This window comes from Lepisosteus oculatus, chromosome 14 (genome assembly GCF_040954835.1).
Source record: "Lepisosteus oculatus isolate fLepOcu1 chromosome 14, fLepOcu1.hap2, whole genome shotgun sequence".
NCBI lineage: Eukaryota > Metazoa > Chordata > Actinopteri > Semionotiformes > Lepisosteidae > Lepisosteus > Lepisosteus oculatus.
Genome location: NC_090709.1, coordinates 16,255,814 through 16,274,429, shown reverse-complemented (window position 1 = coordinate 16,274,429; position 18,616 = coordinate 16,255,814). Strand labels below are relative to the sequence as shown.

Here is an 18,616-nt window from a genome sequence, read left to right as displayed (position 1 = left end):
TCAGTCTCTCGATGTGCAAAACTGATAGAGACATACCCCAAGCGACTTGCAGCTGTAATCGCAGCAAAAGGTGGCTCTACAAAGTATTAACGCAAGGGGGCCGAATAATTTTGCACGCCCCACTTTTCATTTTTTTATTAGTTAAAAAAGTTTCAAAAATCCAATAGATTTCGTTCCACTTCACAATTGTGTCCCACTTGTTGGTGATTCTTCACATAAAATAAAAAATTTATATCTTTATGTTTGAAGCCTGAAATGTGGCAAAAGGTTAAAAAGTTCAAGAGGGCCGAATACTTTCGCAAGGCACTGTAAGTAACAGTTTACATGTATTTTTTCCCGTGTTTATAAATCATAAGTATGGTAACCACGGGGACAGGCGCCACGTCACTGTGCGCGTCTAGGTGTATCTCGTTCATCACAAAGAGCGATGTAACGTCATGGGTAGCAACAAATACTAATACTAGTGTATTCATATCAATATTAATGAGAGTACAACTGGTTGTTTTAATGCTAGTGTTCATGTGAGTATTAATGATGATAGCGCTACTGATAGTTTTAGTTTTAATGTTAATATTCATGTAAATATTATTTATAATTATAGTGTTACTGTTAGAGAATTAACAGTAGTATTATTAGTTTTAATACTAGTTAGTCTAGCATTACTGTTATTCTCTTTGGGGGAATTAAAAGGACTTGTCACGAGTGACCGCGTGGCGCAACGGTAGCGCGTCTGACTCCAGATCAGAAGGTTGTGTGTTCAAATCACATCGAGGTCAGCTGGTGTGTTTGCAGGTGCTGCTGGTGCTGAACCTGGAAATTATACCATGCAGTCAGGTTTTCTCTGTACACCACATAGGTAATCTGAATGAAATAACAGTGCAGTACAGAACACCCAGATAGGAGCTTATGCAGCAGGTCATCTTGAACACGACAAGAGAAAAGGTACACTGCACATCTGTGAAACATCACGTCTGGCTTTAGAGACAGTAACATCAGAGAATGGAAGTTTCAGACTGCTTTTTTGTTACAGGTTCAAGCAAACCTGAAAGTTAGGGAGTGTTTGGTCACTTTTGTATGACAAAGTGTCTGAAGCCTGTAATTATAATTTGCCCTTTTTTAATTGTGGTTGAAATCCACTCCCATGTACCAAGACCTTACAGTATATTCATGTTTACTTAAATGACTAACTTTTGGACTATTGGACATTAGTTGGTGTTTTTTTTTTGTAACGATTTGCTATTTCATGCAGGAAAGAAAGGAACCCAGACCCAACGTTTGCTTTCAGGTGCGGTTCATTTACATAACGTACATCTATTTCTGAGGAGCCTGATTTGAATCACAAAACCCCGGTAGAAGTCGAATCGACAATCTTATAAACCGAAATCAGACGCGTTATCCATTAAACCACTAGCCCATCACGTAAATTAATTGCACCATGGTGAGTTCAGTTCCGCTACTAGTAATACCCCACCCCCATCTTAAATTTCTAAGTGAGAAACGTGTTTTCTACATTTTTTTTTTAGTTTTAAAAAATCATCACTTTTAAGCAGACAAAGCCTTTATGTGTCGCTCTGAATTTCTAATTGATTTAGAATTCCAAGACAAAAGCGTTTCGTTCCACAACGGCGTGAAATGATCACGTCTTTCACTCTACTTCTCTCTAGTGGTAAAGCAGATCTTGCTAGGTGAGCATTTGCTCCAGTAACTTAGGTCATTTTTCATGTTAACTCACTTCTTCTAAACACAACATTTCCCGGTGCATGTTTTCTCCATGAAAAAAGACATTTTTCCTTACATGATTTCTCGTTTTGTTTCATCAAAGTGAACAGAAAGAAGAAAGAAAGGAAAAGTGTCGTTAATGAACTCTGTCCTCCTTGGAAGATGTCAAGCGCATTGGACATGAAAAGTGCCCAATAAAAGCCATTTCTCTTCATTTCTCTTACGGTCAGGACTCCTGTTCCGTGTAAAGGAGGCAGCTTGCTCAGCCAGCAGACTCAGGGCTTACTGAATGCAGATGGCTCAGAGCGGTGTGTCCAAGCGGCTATAAAAGAGGAGAATTCTGCCGGCACCGTAGCTGAGTTGGTTTAAGTACCTGTCTCGTTGACTGGAGATCCTAGCTCCACATCCCAGCTGTGCCTTTCTTCCTGTCTTTTTGTGCAGAAACTACCATCTTGGACAACCACATAGGGCTTGATTTAGTTTAAAGCATGAATTTATTTCCTTTCTGCAACAACTTGTTTTTCAAGAAATTCATACAGCTTGTGAAAAATGAAATGTAATTCTTTGCTATCAGAGCAGTAGGAATATTGCCAACTGGCAAGAAAATGCAAGCAATGTTTATTTTTTGACCGGAAAGGTGCGAATGGAGAAAAGCTTCTCTCATCAGTCTCTGTGGCGCAATTGGTGAGCGCGTTCGGCTGTTAACTGAAAGGTTGGTGGTTTAAACCCACCCAGGGACGATCTTCTTATTATTGTCAATGTAAACACTGTCTCCGCTAAAGCTGAAACCTTAACCCTCTTTATATTTGCAGAAAATGCGAGTCTTTTGCCCGTGTCCAACAACAACACTTGAGACCGGGGAAGTCCAATAGTGATCAACACCGCAACTCCCCAGAAATCCATATTCACTCTTGGAAAAGTATCTTTGAATGGCTTGCAGGAGATATCATTTATACTCCTGTTGCGTCCTCTGCTAAAAGAGTTTAGAAATACAACGCAGATTTGTTTGAGAATTTGACAAGCACTGTTACAGTACCTTAGCACTGTGAAGTTGGATGTTGATATTTTGATATATTTACCTTAATTGTAACATAAATGTAAACATAAATGCTGTACAATCTATGCTGTACAATCAAACACAGGTATATTTTGAGTCTCATGCTGATCGTCCTGTGGATCCAAAAGAAAATTTTAAAGCTGATACATTTTCGATTGGAATTTGCATCTAGCTACAACGTCCCTGGAAAAGAGATTTTATGAGTTGTGTGCAATCGGTATCTTTTACTTTATGTATGGTAGTGGAAATAGTTTTAAAAATGTTTTCTAAAGAAGATTGTATTGCCAGGACCTGCCTTTAGCGCTCAGTAGCGATGACGCTGTTGATATAGATGGAGAAGAAATGTAAGATGAATTGATGATCTAAGCTAAAATAGCCCTAACACGCCTCCTGTAACAGTGTTTGTATTCATAGCAAGAAATATTATTTTTCAAACCCGAACGTTGCTTTTGCATTAAGTGTTATGAAACCATTAGCGGTTTCAGTAGCTTCTGAAGACCGCACTTTTCCAAACTGAAGCCTATAAGAACATTATTCAAGATACACCATGGCCCAGAATCGTGCATTGGGACAAAGATTAACATCCATTTAAAGTACTCCCAAATAAAAGATTTGACCGAAAAATTAAAAGAGTAGGCAAGTATTAAAACAAAACCATAACTTCTTGACTTCCAATCTCTTTCCTGGTTCAGGCCATGTAAAATGACATATTCAGTGGACTCATGCCGAGGTTGTGAGTTTAAGCCTCACCTGGAGCAGCCTGGTTTTCTGTCTTGACAGGTAAACAGTTTTTTGTGTTATTTGCTAAATGGAGAGAGGATTCTGTGTTAATTGTGCTCCTCCTGGGAGAGGTCAAGATGAGAAGTTCACCAGGCTGGTGGTAAATATCCTGTCCAGGAATATCGGGGCTGTAGGGGGTCAGATCTATAGATGTAGTAAACACATTAGTGGAGACAGTGTGTCTGCTCTCCGTGAGAGAGCCGGGCGGGAGGAATAATCTGTGGTCTGGGATGAAGAGACCCTCGTTGGAAGAGCGGCGCTCCTCACAGGAGAGAATGAAAACAATCTTTTTCAGGGACGCTGATATTTCTCTTTGGGTGAATTAAAAGCACGTGTCGCAACGGTAGCGCGTCTGACTCCAGATCAGAAGGTCGCGTGTTCAAATCATGTCGAGGTCAGCTGATGTGTTTGCAGGTGCTGCTGGTGCCAAACCTGGAATTCACACCATGCAGTTGGGTTTTAGCTGTACACCACCTAGGTAATCTGAACAGTACAGAACACCCAGTCAGGAGCTTATGCAGCATTTCATCTTGAACACGACAAGAGAAAAGGCACACTGCACATCCGCGAAACATCACGTCCGACTTTAGAGACAGTGACATCAGAGAATGGAAGTTTCAAACCGCTTTTCTGTTACAGGTTCAAGCAAACCTGAAAGTTAGGGAGTGTTTGGTCACTTTTGTATGAAAAAGTGTCTGAAGCCTGTAATTATAATTTGCCCTTCTTTTAATTGTGGTTGAAATCCACTCCCATGTACCAAGACCTTACAGTATATTCATGTTTACTTAAATGACTAACTATTGGACTATTGGACATTAGTTGGTGTTTTTGTTTTTGTAACGATTTGCTATTTCATGCAGGAAAGAAAGGAACCCAGACCCAACGTTTGCTTTCAGGTGGGGTTCATTTACATAACAGACATCTATTTCTGAGGAGCCTGATTTGAATCACACAACCCCGGTAGAAGTCGAATCGACAATCTTATAAACCGAAATCAGACGCGTTATCCATTAAACCACTAGCCCGTCACGTAAATTAATTGCACCATGGTGAGTTCAGTGCCGTTACTAGTAATACCCCACCCCCATCTTAAATTTCTAAGTGAGAAACATGTTTTCTACATTTTTTTTAGTTTTAAAAAATCATCACTTTTAAGCAGACAAAGCCTTTATGTGTCGCTCTGAATTTCTAATTGATTTAGAATTCCAAGACAAAAGCGTTTCGTTCCACAGCGGCGTGAAATGATCACGTCTTTCACTCTACTTCTCTCTAGTAGTAAAGCAGATCTTGCTTGGTGAGCATTTGCTCTGGTAAATTAGGTCACTTTTCATGTTAACTCACTTCTTCTAAACACAACATTTCCCGGTGCATGTTTTCTCCATGAAAAAAGACATTTTCCCTTACATGATTTCTCGTTTTGTTTCATCAAAGTGTACAGAAAGAAGAAAGAAAGGAAAAGTGTCGTTAATGAACTCTGTCCCCCTTGGGAGATGTCAAGTGCATTGGACATGAAAAGTGCCCGATAAAAGCCATTTCTCTTCATTTCTCTTACGGTCAGGGCTCCTGTTCCGTGTAAAGGAGGCAGCTTGCTCAGCCGGCGGACTCAGTGCTTACTAAACGCAGGTGTCTCAGAGCGGTGTGTCCAAGTGGCAGTAAAAGAAGAGAGTTCTGCCGGTGTCGTGGCTTAGATGGTTAAAGCGCCTCTTTAATAAACACGAGATCCTGGGTTTAAATCCCAGCGGTGCCTTTCTTCCTGTCTTCTTGCATCGTTTACTGTTATAGACAACATGCTTCTGCATTAAGTTTAATGGAGGTGTTTATTTCGTTTTTGGCACAACTTGTTTTTCAAGAACTCCACACATTGCGAAAGCTAAAATGCTTATCTTTGTTATCAGTGCAAAAGAATTACTGCCAGCTGGGAAGAAAATGACAACGATTTTTTTTTACTTTAGCCAAAAATCTGTGAATGTAGAAAAATACGACATGTGTCAGTTTCTATGGCACACTCAGTCAGGGTGTGCTTCAGTTAAACACAACGTTCGTAGATCAAACGCACCCAGAGACACACTTCGAATTAATCCGATCTAAACATTACCTTCTCTAAATGTGATTGAGTTTCTTTGCACGTCCTTAGCCATCTTGATGTTTGCAGAGATTTTCAACTTTTGACACGAGTCAAACTACAAGTAAATAGTTGAGTACCTAAGTCAATATCAACGGGAATGTGAATATAAATGTAAACATCAATATTTCTGCTGTCTCCTGAGAAACACAAGTATAGAGTCAAAACACAACAAATAATGCTAAAAAAATATTCAGTTAACACCCAGATGTGACAAAACACATTTAAGACGTATATCCCCTTTAAATATGTATTTCCTTAATATCAGTTCTCTTCCCTCCCCAGGATACCTGCAAATTCACTATCGCAAAATAAAGGCTGTGTGTAAGTCTTACATGTGTTCTGTCACATCTGGGTATTAAATTAATAGATGTGTTGTGTTATTTAATATGATTTGACTCCATGCTTGTGTTTCTCAGGAGACAGCAGAAATATTGGGGATTTGCGGCTACAGAAAATAATGTGAACTTTACAGGCAAAAGTTAGGTTACCTTAAAGAAACAAAAAACGTATTGTCAACGTGATTTTTTAAGACATTTGTTCGGAATAGTGTATCTTCTCGTGTCTGTGGCTGTTGTCCTACAATAACGGTGGTGAAATAGCAGGAATGTGCGGAAAGAATCGGAGATTGAACAGAAGACTCATCCAGTCGATAGTAAGGTTGTGTAGGACCGCACACCCTACGATGTCAGTGTTGAGTAGTGTGGTTTAAAAGCTTTTTCACGAACCAGGAAGGAGTACAAACCTACAGTCTTCTGATCCGTAATCAGACACATTATCCATTGTGCCATTGGCGTTTGTATTGCATTCCCATCCAGCACCACATTGAGTTCAGAGCCGCTACTATTCATGTGTTTTGTAGGTGTGTCTAGTTACTACGTCTTTCATTATGTCTGGTTTAAAATAATGTATCGAGGGATATTGACGGTAATATCATACGGATTTTGGTTTTCTTTTGATGGAAAATTGTATTAAAATACAACCCTCTTTCACATTTGTATAATACTTTCCCTTGCATCCTCAGATAAAAATTCTAAATACCAAAAAGTTACAATATATGGAATAGCATTTATTTTAAAATGTATTTTAAAATTTGCATTTATTTAGAGCTTAGTAAAGATAACATTGCTAATATTGATGGAGTAGAAATGTAAGATGAATTGATAGCTTTTTCTGAGCTTAAAAAGTCCTACAACGCCTCCTGTAACAGATAAGGACTCATAGCAAGACAGGACATGCTATTGCATTGCGCATTTTGCAGATACGACCAGTTTCTGGTTCTGGTGAGTGCATTTTTTCCAAACTGAAATTAACAAGAACATTTTCAAGATGCGCCATGTCCCTAAATCGTTCATCAGGACTACTATTAATATCAGGTGAAAGCAGTACAAAGCATAAATTTAACCTAAATATTAAGAGACTATATCTGTCAGCTACTGCTGTTATCACGACCACCAGGCAGTCAAGACCAAAGCGTAAGCGAGCTAATCAGCCCCAGCAGCGGGTGATTATTAACAAACACCGCCGTATGAGTTAAACCACCTGCGCACACTCACTGTGCGGTGCGCACTGCTATTTAAACCATCTTCACCTGCTTCCCTCTGCTCGGTATTGAGTCTACTCCTTGAGAGCTCTACCTGGCGTTTTTCCCCGTACCTCGTTTATTCTGGATTTTGGATTCCCCTTCTGCCTTTTCGACTTTGCACCTCGCCTCTCGCCTCGGACTGCCTGCTACCGGAGAACTTCCTGGATTACGACTTGCCTTTCGCCTTTTGACTACGACCTTGCCTCTCGTTTTGGTTTGTTCGCCTGCCTCATCTATCACCCGTGCCTGCGTCTGCACAGGATCCGTGTATCTTCCCACCAGGGATTCCTAACAGCTGTAAGCCATGTTCAGCCAATGCTAGAAATATTACTGCTCTACTACAGTAGCTAAAGAAAGCAAGTACAACTTAGAAACAGATCACAAGTCGAAGACATAAACCGACAAGGATGGGATTCGAACCCACGCGTACAAAGCACAACGGATTAGCAGTCCATCACCTTAACCACTCGGCAACCACATCATGAAAGCTGCCCCCCCCGGGCATGATTTTGCTCGGCGACCAGGCTCAGCACATCGACCTCAGATGTCTCAGAGCGGTGTGTCCAAGCGGCTGTATAAGAATAGGTAATAGGTTTATTCCATGCTGAAAAAAAGAAGAAAGAGAACACAACGTTTCGGCCGTGGAGCCTTCTTCAGGTGTGAGAGAGACAGGGCAGTATTCAAAGGTAAAGTAGCGGGAGAACAAAGGTTTGAGGGTGGGTACCCACCTGTATAAGAATAGTGTTCTGCCGGTGCTGTGGTAAAGCTGGTTAAAACACCTATTTCATAAAGAGGAGATCCTGGATCCGAATTCCAGCGGTACCTTTTTTTCCTGTCTTGTTTTACAGAACATGTAATTTGGGACACTCAAAGAGGTCTTGATTTGGTTTAATGCGTTTATTCATTTCCTTTGAAGAACAACTTGTTTTTTTTAAATCATATAGCTTGCGAAAGATGAAATGCGAGTGAATTTTTTTGTTCACCAAAAGTATGTAAATGAAAAAAATCAAGGTGTAAGCATTTCTGTGGTGCAATCGGTTAGCGTGTTTAGCTATTAACCCCAACGTGGGTTTTTTGATCCCACCCAGGGACGCACTTCTTCCTATAGTAAACATCATCACCGCAAAAATTTAATTGTTCCGCAAAACCTGAACTATTTTGATATTTGTAGTAGTAAACAATTGAGTACCAGAGTCAACATTACCGGGAATTTCCAATAATTTCCGATATTGGCAACTTGCGAGAAAGTTAGTATTCACCCATGGAATTATATGTTCCAGTGGGTGGCGGGAGAATTCACTTATGCTCCCGTTGCATCTTCAGCTAAAGTAATTTAAAATACAACGCAAAATTGTTTGAGAACTTGACAAGCAAAAACGACAGATCGCCGAAGTTGTATTTTAATATTTTCGTATATTTACTTTAATTTGAATATAAATGTTAACATAAATGCTGTTCAATATAATGTAATTTTGTTGTACTTTTGAAATATTTTAGCTGAGGATGCGAGGGGGGCTATTACACCTTGCCAAACATCTAAATAATTGTAAAAGAGGCTGGCATTTTAATAAAACGGGCGATCAAAAGAAAGCTACAAATAGTACGGTATTATGCTCAATATCCCTCAATATTGAAGGTCAAATGAAGAACTTGAAGAAACTCTCAAAGAATCAACGGCAATAGCAGAGGATGTTGATTTTGAACCAATGTTTTCACCTCAATTATCCAGCAGTCATTGCTTGACAGACTTCCTCAAGATATTCGGTGTTCTATACAGAAAATCGAAAATTAAAGGGCTAATGTGCCAAGAGGGGTGGTCCGAGGCAAAGACTGCGTTAGAGGAAGACTAAGCTCCGCACGATAACACGTGTCTAATACTCGGCCCCTGAAAAGCATCATATTCGTTGAACTGCCTACCAGCTGTGACTCTTGCACGAATTTCGCAGTACGTGGGTACGAGCTTATAATTCAGGAATAACAATGGTCAGACGTTTATGGTGGGTTTGTGTTTTGTATTATTTAATGAATGGAAAAAAACATTTTCAAAACTACAGCTCGAATGGAATAATAAAAAAAGTTTATTTGCCTGTTTGTTGTAACAGCTGTGCCAAAAATATTCATCTACAGATGCAGCCATTCAAAGTGCGCGGTACAGACACGTACTGGAGGTAATTGGCTACGGCGTCGCGCATCGTGACACAAGATGACGCGGGGTACCGCGGTATGTGATTGGTTGACTGACAGGGGCACTCGTGGTCCGTTGGTCTGTCGTAGAAAGATTTACAGTAAACGTCTTTACTGTGTCCATTGTAGTATTTAATATTTATATGGAATTTTACCTCTGAAGGGAAATCTTAGTGCCTGAGCATAAAAAGAATAGGAGCATATTGCAACGCGTGTGAAGTCCATAAACGATATTAATTTTGGAACTTAAACATACAGTATATGGCTGGTCTCGGTACTTTAAAGAAGACATACACACCAGTATTCCATTTCTCCCTAAACATTTTAAGCATCGAAGACTTTAACTAACGTGATACCGGAGACAACAAGCATACTTTTAGAATTTGATTAAAAGGGAATATAATATGGAATCGCGTATCTCAAGAAATTAATAACGATATAATTATATTCATGTTGCAAAAAAACTGCAGCGGACATAAAAACTCCCTTGCTTTTAACAGAGCGTTCCATAATTTCTAATTACGAAAATGATTTAAACTGCGACACTTATCATTCACCAAGAGCTCGAAATATCACAAGGATCCTCTAGAGCACAGCAAAGACTGTATCAAAAGAATCACGTATCTCAAGAAATTAATAAGATATAATTATATTTGTGTACTGCGACAGGGCTGTTTCACCTCTGTCTTCATGTGACTCGATTCAAAAGCCATTTAGCAAAGAGGGGATGAGAAGAGTGACAAACTAGTATACAGTACAGTACTTCAGATCTTTTTTTCTGAACCGGGGAAAATCTGATCATGTTTCTCTATAACAATAATAAAAAAACATTGCCACACCCGGACTGTTAAACCAACGCATTAGCACGTCAAAGCCCATTGAGGAGCCGGGCGCAATAACTGTTTTGTCGTCCCCTGATTTACTGATCAGCATTAATTACAGAAATCGAGTTCCTCCTCTTTGCAGAGGAACTGGTCCTGCTGTCGCCCACAGAACAGAGGCTGGAGCAGCACTGTCAGACCTGGGCGCTGACAGTCAATCTGGACAAGACCAGAGTTATGGTTTTCCAGAAAAAAAGCCAGACCCCCATTAGTCTTCCTGAGATCGTCGGATTATGAACGAATAAAAGCATCTTATTAAAAACGTGTTTGCTTTTGTCTGGGTATTTACTTTGTAATCTGTGGTTAACATCTACTGTATTATTTTGAGATGCCACTTTTAAAGGTGATATGTAAAATAAAGTTTTTTATTATTGTTATAGAGAAACATGATCAGATTTTCCCTGGTTCAGAAAAAAGACGATTAAAATCTGTAATCTTTCCAAGAAGTTTCTGCTTTGTGCTAAGACATTAACAAGTACAACCCCCCTCTCTGCGGGAGGGCTGGCTGTGATGAATTAAACCGGTTTCACAGGTATTTTCAAAGTAGGAAGTACAGTAGGACAGCACAAAAAAAACAGACATTGTGTGGTACAGCACGGAGCTCAGTCAATTCAAACAAGTTCAGTTTCAAAAGAACTGCAACGGACATAAAAACTCCCTTGCTTTTAACAGAGTGTTTCATAATTGCCAACTACAAAATTTATTTAAACTGCGACACTTATCATTCAACTAGAGCTCGACTATCACAAGGATCCTCTAGAGCACAGCAAAGACTGTATTAAAAGAATCGCGTATCTCAAGAAATTAATAAGATATAATTATATTTGTGTAATTCGCATAATTATATAATGCCAGCAAACTCTTGTTTTTATGTCCACTATAACTACGCTGGGCAAACGTTCCGAGGTCAAATTCTTCCAGCAAGGGGGTACCTTTAAAGCGGAGACGACGGCACCAAAATTTTTTGGCGCGCCTTCTCTTTAAAGCCCTGGCCAAATATGAAGACAGTACGTACAGTTATAATTCAAACGGAATTAAAAACTATACATCCCAGTTACCATGGTGGTGCTTGTGATCATTGCGTTTGACCAACGAAACAGGGCGAAAAATCAGTCACATGACTTTGGGGCAGAGTTTCGAAATCTTAACCTATCAGCAACAAAGCGAAATTTACACGATAGGCTACCTCAAACTGTCAGTTACACGACTGTGTATGTCGACATTATGAAAAAAATGTTTCAGGCATTGATGTGAAGGACAAGAGAGCTTTCACTGGCCGATTATCATTATTATCATTATAATCATTATTATTAATAATGATATTAATTTAAGGGTCTAAATATCTAAACATATGTATCTGTATAGCAGGTAGTATCACTGTATTCCACTTTCTTTGGAAAAACAGATTCACAACGCAAAGCTGTATTGCTGTGTAAAAAAACCCGGTTTGTAATGAGCTGCTGAGCTAAGAATAGGAATGTTCCTGCTGGCAGAGGGGGTGGAAAGTGCCTGCGGTCATTTAATTAGTATTGCAATTCGCACTGATTCCCTTGCAAAGATATGGACTTAAGAATATTCGTGCCTGGTCAAAAAATGGCATTAAGCACTTAAAATTAATATGGTTAATAATAGTAAACTGTAACATGCTGTAACAAGATCGGCTAAACTGCGAAGAAAATGCTTTCAGAGAAAATGTTTCAGGTGTGAAGAACATAGATCTCCAATGCAATTTCAACCAAACCTGTTCCCACACACCCTGCCCCCACTACCATTAGAATATACACAAAGCACTCAAATCTTTCGAGCTAATGATCAGGTGACCCGAGAGAGAGCGAGAGAAACACCAAGGGGTGCAGAACCAGGGAACTATTTACATGGAAAACGGGCGATCTCCCCAGACTGTCTGCCCGTTTCACTGTTACCTGGATACCTCTTTATTTAACTCACTAACACTGATTTTTAGTTTAGAAGGATTCAAGTAGGGTTTTAGATGAAAGGCAGCGACCTTAATCTCTGACCAAGGTAAACGTTTCATTTTTTCAAAGAAATGTTTGTTAAAAAATAAAGTCATAGTTCCAAGGGATTCAATCACAGACCATGTGACATGGGAGTCAGGAAACTAACACACAGCACCACCGGATTTAATAACGCTATAAAAACACTATAAAATAATGTGACTAGGCACAAAACAAGTTTACAGCACAGTACAATAATAAATGCTGACCATGACTTCAGAAGCATAAATTGCCTTACACTCAATTTAAACACAAGCTGTCTTTAGCCCTCTAAGCTGGTTCATACAGAAATGTAGAGATCCAGGCTCAGAACACACAGCTTCATTAGCGAATACATATGCAGGACAACTAGAGAAGACGCTTTACAGAGGATGGATTTTTAGAAACATCCCATCAGTGACATCACTGAAGTCAACTCCTAGGTACTGTAACTGTCGTGTGGATAGTTTCACAAGAATCAGACAAAGGTTTAAGCATCGCTTGTTCTAGATAAAACTGCAAAAAAAAAACCAACAACCCATAATGTACTTCTTTGCGGCTCTGTTTGCCCAAATCATATATTCACAACGTGAAATCTAAAATCCGCAAAATCCGCAATATGGAAACAGAACCTGTGTAATTGTTGATAGATGATGTACTCGTAACATTTTTACAAGACGAACTACAACATTTAAAAAATGACTTGTATGTACTTGATATCTCTAATCAATGCACGGTGACATTGTTAAAAGCAGAGTCCCAGCACAAAATGAAACTAAAATGCATACCGTTTTGCGCTTCTTATTAGTTGCTCAAAAGTAATTTGACCGTATGAAATACATAATATATACCTAGAAACATATACGTGAGCAGTATTTACGCACTGTAGTATCGGTGTTAAGACATACCTCTCAAATACTGTAAATCAAGTTAAAAATATCTCAAGACCGATTCTGGTCATAATGAAACCATGTTTCGTGAATGTTTTCTTTAAAGTACCGAGACCAGCCATGTACTGTATGTTTATGTTCCAAAATTAATATCGTTTATGGCCTTCACACGCGTTGCAGTATGCTCCTATTCTTTTTATGCTCAGCTACTAAGATTTCCCTTCAGTGGTAAAATTAGATATGAATATTCAATACTTAAACGGCCACAGTTAAGACATTAAATATACATATACATACTGTATACAGTACAGTTTTCATACTGTAATATGTTTACGTTCCTAAATCAATCTCTTTTATGAGCATGTGAAAGGCATGGTGAATCGGAGATTCTCAAAAATTACTGTACTTTGCATGATTGGAAACAAATGCGTGATTGCGAAATGCTGTGGTGTTACTTTTAACAAGACGGTCAATGAAAAAAAGAACGTTGACCAGGGCAATACTTTGAGTTTACACTTACAGCTTGTCCAAGGTCATTCATTATTAATACTATTAGTAATATCTTCTTTAAAGACTTTAATGGCCACAGCTCAAACATGAGAGGTTGAGCTTTATTAGCTCCACCTTGCCGAAATTCCGGATACTATTATTTTGCTTGTCATATTATAGGAGAATTTACGGTAACTCGTGGTATTTACCAGTAGCTTGCGGTAGACTGCGTACAGCGTACCGCAAAATAATGCAGTATCCCCCGCGCATTTTGAATGGCTGCATCTGTACATGCGAAGCATGCGCTCTACCACTGAGCTACATCCCCGATGGAAAAGGTAATGGAACAGACTTGTCCAGATGCTCACTGATCACAATCCACCACTCACGAAGAATGCCTGCAGTTTCCCACTTTCGCGTTTCCTCTACTACAGAGTAAATTCATGGGAATGAAGAAATAAGGAAGGAAAAATAATCGCATTAAAGCTTCAAGAGACTGGGAACAAATTAATCTATTATTTTTGTATCCAGTCACACGTGCGACGGTGGTTAATTCCCAGAAGTGCTTTTTTTCTACCTCCTTACTCGACTGTCTTTCAATTCTGTTTTATTTGAAAGCTTTTTGCATCTTTTAAGTGCTCTTGATTAAACTATGCATAGAAAAACAGCACTACGGATGATTTTCATGGACCGATGCACACTTGTTCTGTACAACTCAAGTGATAAAGCCCTGTCTGCAAGTAATGTAGAAGAAAATAAAAGGGTGAAACAATGCCCCAGCCACAGGAATGGTAACGGGAAGGATCGTGTTCTTATTTGATAAGTCCTTTTGAGATGTCTTGTCAATGCACACAGGCGGTAGAGCTGAATAATTTACTTTTAGTGGTGTTTTTAAACAAAGATGGAACATGTTATTTCTATACCAGGAAGAAAGGAGCAGACTTTAACTTTAAGAGGCAAAAACGACACCTTATCAAAGCTAATATTAATTAAAATGACATCACAACAAAAGTGGAGCCTTGAGTGAATAAAATTAGTTTTCATTAGTTGTGTCTCCATAACTTTGTAGGTGAGAGAGAGGATTGTGATAATTTGCAGGTGCTTCTCGGAAGTGCGTTGGTGGTACAGGCGCCTTCCAAATAATTGAGTCGGGTTTGAATCCCAGCCAGTACAAACCCAAATCTTTTCAAGATAATTTGTGGTCCGCTAACACATCTTTTGAAACACTACAACAGGTAACACCCCGTGTGAAACATCATGAACATCTGTTAAAGCCTGAGTTTTACATACTCTAACGTAAATAAACGTTAGTGTCTTCCGGTGTGTGAGCCAATTTCTCCAAAAAAATATTTGTTAGTCTGCCGGGAGGCTGTGCAAGGTGTTATAAAATAGAATTTCCAAAAGACAGGCTCCCTAAGCTTAACATCAAGGCAGAAAAAATGCTGTTTTCTCTACAGAAATGCTCTTTACATTTCAGCAATGTTGCAACTCCCTTTATAAACGTATACAACCAAGGCATTGAAAGTTTTTTTTTTAATTATTGTTCCAAAAAATGTTCCATTTGTTTTCTTTTTAATGTTGTTGATTAAAAGATTTTATTAAATGTGAAAAAAATCTGAATGTGAAAAAAGGTCAAAATGCTATTGAAAAAAATCAGTAATGTGAGGAAAGATGGATTGTGGGAGCCCCTTAACTACCCATGTCATGCTGTATTTCTCACTCATTCTACTGGGAGTGGTGCCGTCGCTTCATGATAAAGTCTGTCAGTGGTCATTCCAGACGGGTCAGGTATGACTGCTCTTCGGCACAAGAGACACGTGACTTCCGAGGATCCCGACAGTGTCGGCGTCTTTTCAGAGCCCGGATAGCTCAGTCGGTAGAGCATCAGACTTTCAATCTGAGGGCCCAGGGTTCAAGTCCCTGTTCGGGCGGCTGTGCCGTTTTTAATTCTATTGTGAATGTCATTCTGAATAGTCTTTTATCTTTCACTCTTCTAGCTTTACTGTGGTTATTTTAAATGTCCATTACTTGTATTTACAGTAGTGTATTTAGTGTTTCATTTCACAAACCGAAAATGTTCAAGTAGATCTTGTCACTCTACTCCACGTAATCATCTAAATTAAATCACAGTAGAGCACAGAACACGCAGTGAGGAACTCACACAGTGAGTACTCTTGAATACGACAAGAGGAAAGGCACACTGCACATCTGCAGAACATCACGTCCGAGTTTACAGTGACAGCAGAGGTTGGAAGCGACGTAGTGTTTTAATACTCGCTCGCTGAACGATCTCTCAAGAAACCTCGGTGGAGATTTAACGGGTGTCTAATAATCACGTTCAAAAAGATGACGATAAGTTTTTTTTTTAACTAGATAGCCTTAATGGCAACACGGTGTGAGTAGATCTTAAAGCAGCTGCAGACAGAATACCCGTAATGGCAACACACTGCTTTGAGTTCGGCTTTTCTTATTTCTTCTGCAGAACCAGTGGTATCGGAATATACTGATCCGCATAAGAAGCGCTTTCGGTTTCTGATCATTTTTAATGAGCGCTGCTCTAAGTACCACAGGCAAGATGGCTGGTGGTCTAAGGCGTTGCGTTCAGGTCGCAGTTAACCCTGGAGACGTTTGTTAAAATCTCACTTCTAATAAAGAGGTCTTTCTCGTTAGAGTAGAAACGATAGAAGCCTTAAGCTGGAAAAAAAATCACAACATCTCGCATTTCACGTGTTTAATGTTAACTGTCTCAGTGGTTGCCTCAGTGATTGATGGCTCTTCTCCCTCGCAGGGTGACGGCAAACTTCTTCAGAGAGGGAGTCTCCCACGCACGGCTTTTCTTTATCAAGAGCTGAGACAACAGAAACAGACTTCAAACTGACATGAATTACTTCTTGAGCGTTTATGACCGTCTTTAAAAGCTGAGAGCAGGTGAAAAAGTATTTGGAAATGAGGAAATGACTGCTGACAGTAAACCGAGCTGATGCTCAGCTGCAGACAAGCGCTCCTCGTTAGTATAGTGCTGAGTACCCCCGCTTGTTGCGCGGGAGACTGGGGTACGTTTCTGTGACAGGGCACTGGTTTAATTTTTTAACAACCTGAGTTCACTTAAAAAGTGTGTACTGTGTACTACGTTTCGGACTAGTTACTGCGGTAAAATATGGAGATCATCTCCAGCTTTGAGCTCAACTGCAACAAGAAGTCATGCTAAATGTAGTATAGTGAGTAGACATCGCGAGACAACAGAACGAGAGAGTAGAAGGCGGGAATATATGGTGTAAGGGCGTGATCTGTGTAGTTAACAAAATAGTTAAAATAATATAAAAACATCTCTTTATTAAGATACACAACATTTATGGCGACGAGAGATGAGTGCTTGACGGACTCAAAGCGAGCAGAACACTGCAGATTTTAGTTCTCTTGCTGGTAGAAACGAACTTCTGAATTTTCGGACTTTTCGTTTAGCTTGCGCATTGGAAGATATGGCCGCCGCGCCGAGAAGCTTTGCTTATGCCCGGCTTTTTCCACCGCTTCTACTGAACCTCGGAGCTCCGGATTTGTATACGGAATACAAGATATGGATGGAGTCGTACAGATTTTTTTTAAATAGCCGGTGGATCTACAGAAGCTGAGGATGCCGTGAGACGTGCTACATTACTGCACTGTATCGGGGCTTCCGTGCAGCGGATTTTTGCCAACCTCCCAGGAGAAAAAGACTGTAGCTGCCTTAGACGCTTCCTTTACACCGCGGAGAAATGTGGTTTTGGAACGGCATAAATTTAGGCAGAGAACTTAGTCTCAGGACGAATCTGTTGATGCTTTTGTGACTGCACTAAGAGAACTGGCTAAATTTGTGACTTTGGAGTATTGGAAACTGACATGTTAAGAGATCAACTTGTGGAAAAATGTGCACATAAGAGACTATAAATTGCTGCAGGAGGAAGGGCTGACTTTAAAAAGAGCTCTTACAGTCGCTAGAATTCATGAAGCAGCTCAAGCAGAATCAAGAATGCTTTCTGACCACAGTGACAAAGTGACACTGAACGGGGCACTCGCTCAAACTTTACAAACAAAAGCCGAGCAGCAGGACACAGTCATGCTAGAGAAATAGAAGAACAGGGGACGGCTGACATTACATGTTACAGGTGCGGACTAAAAACGCACAAAGCAGATGAATGCGGATCGTGAACAGCAAAATGTCTACACTGCAAGAAAACAGGACATTGTGCACATGTCTGCAGAACATCACGTCCAAGTTTAAGGACAAGTATCCTTTTTATTGTTGTTGCTGCCTCCGGTTTACATTTGGCGATGTAAACCAGATTCAGAAAAAAATAATTTGAACAACCTTATTCCCATGCTTACTCGAAGGCGTGGTGGCCAAGTGGTAAGGCGTCGGTCTTGTAAACCAAAGAGCGTGGGTTCAAACCCCACCCGTTCCTGTTTCATTTGTCACCGCTTTTCTTTAGTTTCAAAGTCTTAAAAAAACTCGCAATGTAGGGATCTCAATAGTAAGAGAACATAACTTTCGCCAGTGATTAGTATTCTTGCATATCCTGCCTTGTTTTTTAGTCGACAAAGCTTGTTTCTCTTCACACCCATCTTCTGAATGATCGCCTCAGCATTGGGAAGGAACGTGCGCTTTGTACAGCCCCCGACTCCATGGTCTGATCACAAACAGATCGGGTGAGCTGTCAGTCCAGGTTGGAAGGAACGTTCGAAAGCACTAAAAATCTGACTTAGAAACGAGAAGACCGTGTTTTTTTAAACGAGTAAACGATAAAATAATATACTGCCTGCAAGACTATGTCAAGTTCAAGTTCAAGTTTAAAGTTCAAGTTCAAGTTTATTTTCATTATACTCATACACAGGTATATGGTATAACGAAATGCTATTTAGCAAGCTCTCGGACATAAGT

General features: G+C 39.8%; 4 non-coding genes across 4 annotated transcripts; all 4 read left to right on the top strand.

Moving 5' to 3' along the window:
• The first annotated feature begins 704 nt into the window (after positions 1–704).
• Positions 705–776, top strand: trnaw-cca (transfer RNA tryptophan (anticodon CCA)). Its single transcript has one exon. It is a non-coding gene; the product is annotated as a tRNA-Trp (tRNA).
• A 1,609-nt stretch (positions 777–2,385) lies between these two features.
• Positions 2,386–2,459, top strand: trnan-guu (transfer RNA asparagine (anticodon GUU)). The gene has a single exon. It is a non-coding gene; the product is annotated as a tRNA-Asn (tRNA).
• A 13,100-nt stretch (positions 2,460–15,559) lies between these two features.
• On the top strand, positions 15,560–15,632 carry trnae-uuc (transfer RNA glutamic acid (anticodon UUC)). Its single transcript has one exon. It is a non-coding gene; the product is annotated as a tRNA-Glu (tRNA).
• Positions 15,633–18,068: 2,436 nt separating this feature from the next.
• On the top strand, positions 18,069–18,140 carry trnat-ugu (transfer RNA threonine (anticodon UGU)). The gene has a single exon. It is a non-coding gene; the product is annotated as a tRNA-Thr (tRNA).
• The last annotated feature ends 476 nt before the right edge of the window (positions 18,141–18,616 follow it).